This window comes from Battus philenor, unplaced genomic scaffold, assembly GCF_028537555.1.
Source record: "Battus philenor isolate CCGP_79_NKW_IND1 unplaced genomic scaffold, ilBatPhil1.0.hap1 SCAF_24, whole genome shotgun sequence".
Classification (NCBI taxonomy): domain Eukaryota; kingdom Metazoa; phylum Arthropoda; class Insecta; order Lepidoptera; family Papilionidae; genus Battus; species Battus philenor.
Window position 1 is genome coordinate 871,982 of NW_027181687.1, and position 5,705 is coordinate 877,686.

The 5,705-nt window shown below is 33.4% G+C and overlaps 1 long non-coding RNA gene across 1 annotated transcript; it reads left to right on the forward strand.

Moving 5' to 3' along the window:
* Window positions 1–229: 229 nt before the first annotated feature.
* Window positions 230–4,601, forward strand: LOC137924699 (uncharacterized). The gene is made up of 4 exons (XR_011107601.1): window positions 230–335; window positions 1,375–1,532; window positions 3,228–3,414; window positions 4,411–4,601. It is a non-coding gene; the product is annotated as an uncharacterized lncRNA (long non-coding RNA).
* The last annotated feature ends 1,104 nt before the right edge of the window (window positions 4,602–5,705 follow it).

Here is a 5,705-nt window from a genome sequence, read left to right on the forward strand (position 1 = left end):
TATCCCGGGAATCGAATCCGCGACGTATTTTTAAGCTTTTACTTATCAATCATCCTGTATATCAAAGTGAGCAATCAATATAAACTGTATTAGTTGGATAAAATGCGTACAGTTGCATGCGTTTCACCTTGCAATTCTCGCACCGGCCTTCCTTGATTTGTTTCATCTTTGACGATTTACAACCCACCGCTATGTGGTTTGATTAGAATTATTATCGTGGGACATTGTTCTTGCTGATTTTTAACGCTGTAGTTAACAATGGGATTATTTAAAACGGATTTGATCGAATAAATGTTTTCATGTTCACCTAACACGTCAACGGAGAACGGTCTGTGGTAAGGAATTTTTGCTAATTAAAACATTCTTTTTTTAAATTTGACATTACTTTTGGCGATACTTAAGGCAAAATAACATACAGATTCTAAATTCAAATTTTTACCTACTACACTTTTTTTATTATTCCATTTGAAATTGAAAAAAAAACATTAATTTTTTTATAATAACGTTCCGAATTTGGTACTACAATATTAGGATATGGTACCGTTTATTAGTTTTAGCGACAATGGTGATGGTTTAGTTACTATATGTGGTAAGTACCATATACCATTTTGAATCGACACAACAGGTTTGTGTTGGTAATAATTTTAAACAACATGGATTGTAATATTTGTTTTATTCTTATGTTTCCTTTTCACCAACCGTTTACAAATTTACGAGGCTATTTCAATGATAAAATATGTCATTCCAGGCCGTTTCGACCTGGTCCTTTTGTAAATCTCTTGGGAAGGTCTATATCCAGCTGTGGACGTCTTATTGAAATGGTGATGATGATGTTTTTTTCGTACTCCATAGATGGTTGAGCTAAGTGATGGACTACGTTTCAGTTCCATAAGTCATCACTCGTAACACACATTACAGATATTCTTTAAGCACTAAGGGATATTAGACGAGATGTTTCGATTTTACATCACCATTATTATCATCATGTAAACCGATGAATACTTATTGTCGTATACGTCTCATGTGTCTCCCTTAAAGATCATCGTGACGACTGGTTCTGCGATGTTCTCATCTAGTGACTACCACCAACCTTGACCATGTCCTTGGCCTATCTAGTAAGGGTTGCATCTATGTGGTGATGTACCCCACTCTGTCATTTCAAATGGGCAATTCTTCTATCTGCGTCAATGACTTTATTCCTCTATGAACTCCTAATTTCTGTTTAGATATTGCAAATATTCGAGTGTAATCTTCTCCATTGCTTTTTGCGTGATATAGTTATATATAGAAAGTAATTTCGTTTATTAATAATGCTTGAAAGTATAAAGTAATAAATGTAAAATGTAAAATTATAACTGTAAATGTATTTTCCAGATGTTTCGATTCAAACTCTCTGCGATATTTCTGTCTCTAATGGCCAGAGTGAGTCTGTCGGAGCCCGTCAACCCTTACTCCATCTTGGACGAAAGCAGCAATCGATGGCTACCTGATGATACATTCCTCGAAGGTCTCAACACCTTGTACAATAGTTTGTAAGTAGATACTTATGTGTTCAGCAGTCAACTTTGAATGAGTAACTTATTAACTTAGAAATAACTTTTTATTTTTTTTTAGTTATAAAAGAAATTATAAATTACTTGTTTGTTTTGAGATTTATTGACTCTTTGTGATTATCAGTGGTTTCTAACAAGATGCTTCAATATTTAAGCATTCAAATATAGTAACAAACATTTTTGTCCGTCACATCTGGCATTCCATCTTCTTCCTTCTTTCATGTTTTCTTTCATTCTTCTTACTTTTATTTACATACCTTCTATACATCGCCTTCTATTCTACCCCTTTTTTTCTTTTACAATTTTCATTTAGGTGTTCTTTCAAAGCATATATGTCAGCATATAACCAGTTAATCATTCACCATTATATTTGTCCATCTGTAATAAAATCGTACAACTAAAAACTCATCAAAATCCAAGGAAAAACGACAAGAAGTAACAGAAACAGTTTTCTCATATATGTGCTTTAAATATGTATAGCAGGCAGAGAAAATGACGGCTAGGGCTTTTAGATTCTATAACAAAGACCACGGACCGGCAGGTCAGATACGAAGAAGAAGAAAGAAGAACCTCAAAGTGGACAGAAGAAGTCAACGGAAGATGCTAGATACAGACCCATTAGTTATAATTGGAAATCTATTAGGAAGGCTGATGTCGATCACCGCACATCCTACGGCTATAATAATGATGATGATTGAATATTTGCAGCTATGATCTTTATCAGCGATTTCGCATAAGTCGTATTAGTCATTGAAGATTTAACAACATGTTGATCCATTAAAAAAAAATTCATAGTTATTGAAACAAATAAAGTACTTTGCAAAATTATGTATGTACACAATACGATAAAAGGAAGGTAAACTGGTAAAAGGAAGGTTGGTAGGAGAAAGAAGTCGTGGCTTCGTAACATTAGAGAGTGGACCGGAATCGCCAGCGCTGCTGAGCTATTACGCAGAACTAAAAATAAGGAAGAGAGCAGGAAGCTGATAGCCAACCTCCACTAGTTGGAGAGGCACTTCAAGAAGAAGACAATACGATAAGAACACAAAAATATAATAAGACACAGACTAGACTATCATTTAGACTAGGCGACCATCAAACAGAAAGATATCTGTAGTCCAAATCAGTCGATAGACGCCCACTGTAGGGCATAACCCTTTCCAAAAGATGCCCACAATGTCCGGTCTTCCACTGCTCGTACACAGTGATTTTCCGTGACTTTAATTATGTAGTTAGTCTACCTAGTGGGATCCTACCAACGTCGCTATTATATGAATGTAATAGATATTATGATTCTTAATAAACATATGCTAATGAGATCCAACATTGACATAGCAACCTGTTTAGAATAATTGACGGTCCATCGGCTCGTGGTCAACACTCAACACTGTACATTTCTATTTTATTTTTTTATGGCCCCCGCTATTGGGAGCCTCTAGTTTGGGACAGGGACTTTATTTACACATAATTTTTTCAAAGTTTTATCTTTATTTGACACTCACTTTCATACTTCTCAAGTTCTTTAATTCTTTCTTTTTATCCTTCACAATATCTTGCAATTTTTGTTCTTTCATTCCTTCATGCTTTCATCGCCTTCCTTTCCTCATCTTTTTACTCTTAGGTTACACTGTTACATTGCCTTTCATTAGTAAAAGTAATACTATTATTATTCAGGTCACAAGGGTTGCAAGATAAAGACGACAAAAAGAAACGTCCGAGTTCAATAATAGTTGCGGCAATCATCGAATATCTGTCAACGGATTTGGCCGACGAACAGTCGAAACTGAATTCATTTCTGAACGAACTTTCCAGAAATTTTAATTCTAAATTAAAAAATGAATTTGATTCAGCTAGAAATAAGGTAATTCTGATGGTGAATTTGATAATATTATCGGTGATATTAAATTTGATCTCTTCAATATTTAATGGAATTAGGCGTTACCTTGCGGAAGTCTATCCTAAGTAAGAAAAGGACCAATATTTAGCCACTTCCGCACATTTTATTATGTGGTTGATTATTGGTCCTTTTCTTACTTATTTAATCTCTTCGTCATTCGTCGTTTCAACACACAGAAGTCCACTGGATACAACATAATCGCCACCCTTGGCAACATGTTGTTGATTGCAATATGGTATTATGATACGAAAAGGACACTGCCACCCTTCCTCTGGAAACTTGTCTTTGAGCAGAGGTAATCCTAAATGAATGAACAAAGTGTGAATTATCTAAGATTATATCCCGGAAATCGAATCTGCAACTAACGATCTCAGTCCTCTAACGCTAGATTTCACAATCCCATCCCAGTGAGACAATATCGATCGTAATGCGTATGCGCATTCAGAACATGATCGACCCATATTTAAATTTTTTAGTTCCTATAACTTTCTAGTTCTACGTTACTACGATATTACTACGATAGTTTCTACGTTGATTGGTTACAGATGCAAAAGTCATTGCATTTGTCCACAAAAGAATCAAAAGCTTGTCACATATTTATTTGATCTAATCATCCAGTAGACTAATATTATCTGGCGTTACAAAGTAATCAATACATCATTTATTATTTCTAAAACTATTGATTTTTGCATAGGTGTACCATACATTAATAGATTTTACATGAGCTATATTTTTGCCCTTTTTTAAATTTTACACCTAAATCAATCACTATGTATAATTCAAACAGAGTGTTCTTACATTCGCAAATCAAACTCATATCTTATTGCAAGTCGCTGTTAAACTTAAAAAAAATAATACAGATTATTAATAAAAAAAAAGGTTTAGGTCCTCTTCTTACAATATAACTGATTTAAGAAGCGAAAATGTACATATTTTAATATTTTACTAATGCTATTTCAGAAAATAAACAGAAAATACAGCACACAAGAAGCATATACACGAGGTATCAATGCTGAACTTGATTCTAGACTAAAATCAAAAGATAATGGAGATAAAAGACTCATTCATTATGAAAGTGGTATCATTTTAGATAAAGATAAAACAAAAGTGAACAATAATGATGAAAATGTAGTAAATGATCTTGATGAAATGAAAATAAATGATTATAATGAAAGAGAAGTGATTGATAATGACAATGAAATATATTTCAAACACAACACTATTAATACCAAACAAATATCAAATGAAGAAAGCCAAAGCGAATTGACGTCTTCCTCAGAATCATCAAAATTTGTATAAAGAACTTCGTAGAGTAGAACCAAAGGACTATTCTATTGAAGGCTTTGATGCTATAGAAGCAAAGCATGTTATGTTTTCAATCGAAAACAATAACATTGCTAACCCAGTGATCGCTAAGGATGTTTTTGTATTTATTGCTGATAAATGTAATAAATATCCTTTAATTAAAGATTTTATATTAGTTTTTACAAGTCTTATCATTATTCCCAAAATTTCTTAGCATACTTTTAACGTAAACAAATGACAAATTAAAAGTAAGGAAGGAACTAAAAAGATATCTTTGTAAGTAAAATCTTTTTAGTTCCTTCCAAAGGTTGTGTGGTAGATATCGCCTCGAGCGATAAGACCGACTCTATATAAGTTCCTTCTTTTTTAGGTAATATCTATGGTATACAACAAAGTAAAAAATAAATATCTCTAGTCTTTTAGCATATCATCGGTTGCACGAACGTCTAATTCCGTATTTTAAAAATTAAAATCACTCTTAAATTATTTAGGTTCCTACTGGCCAATATTATTATGATCTTAATCGCTCAACAAGCCACAGAGAGGGATATGCACAAATTACTGCTACAGACATGAGAAGATTCGTAGACGAAAAAATGTAATAGGCATAGTTCAGCGAATTAGCAAGTTGAAGTTACACTAGGCGAATCACATATGTCACAGAACGGATCCCAGCGTATGACAGCCTTTTGATGTATGCAGCCTTCAAGATACTATTGGAAATCTCAGAGGAAGCTTATGTTTTAAATTGAAAGACTTGAGATTGAAATGAAAATGGTTGTTGGCGCGCGTAGTATTTATGGTGATTTATATATAGAAAAGAAGAAAAAACCTGTCATTCAACGTGTATGGGAAACTACCCCAAAGAACACGAAACCCGAACAAAAGTAAAGTTTCATAAATCATTAGATCTTACTTATAAGCGATTCGTATCCTAAAATAGACAACAA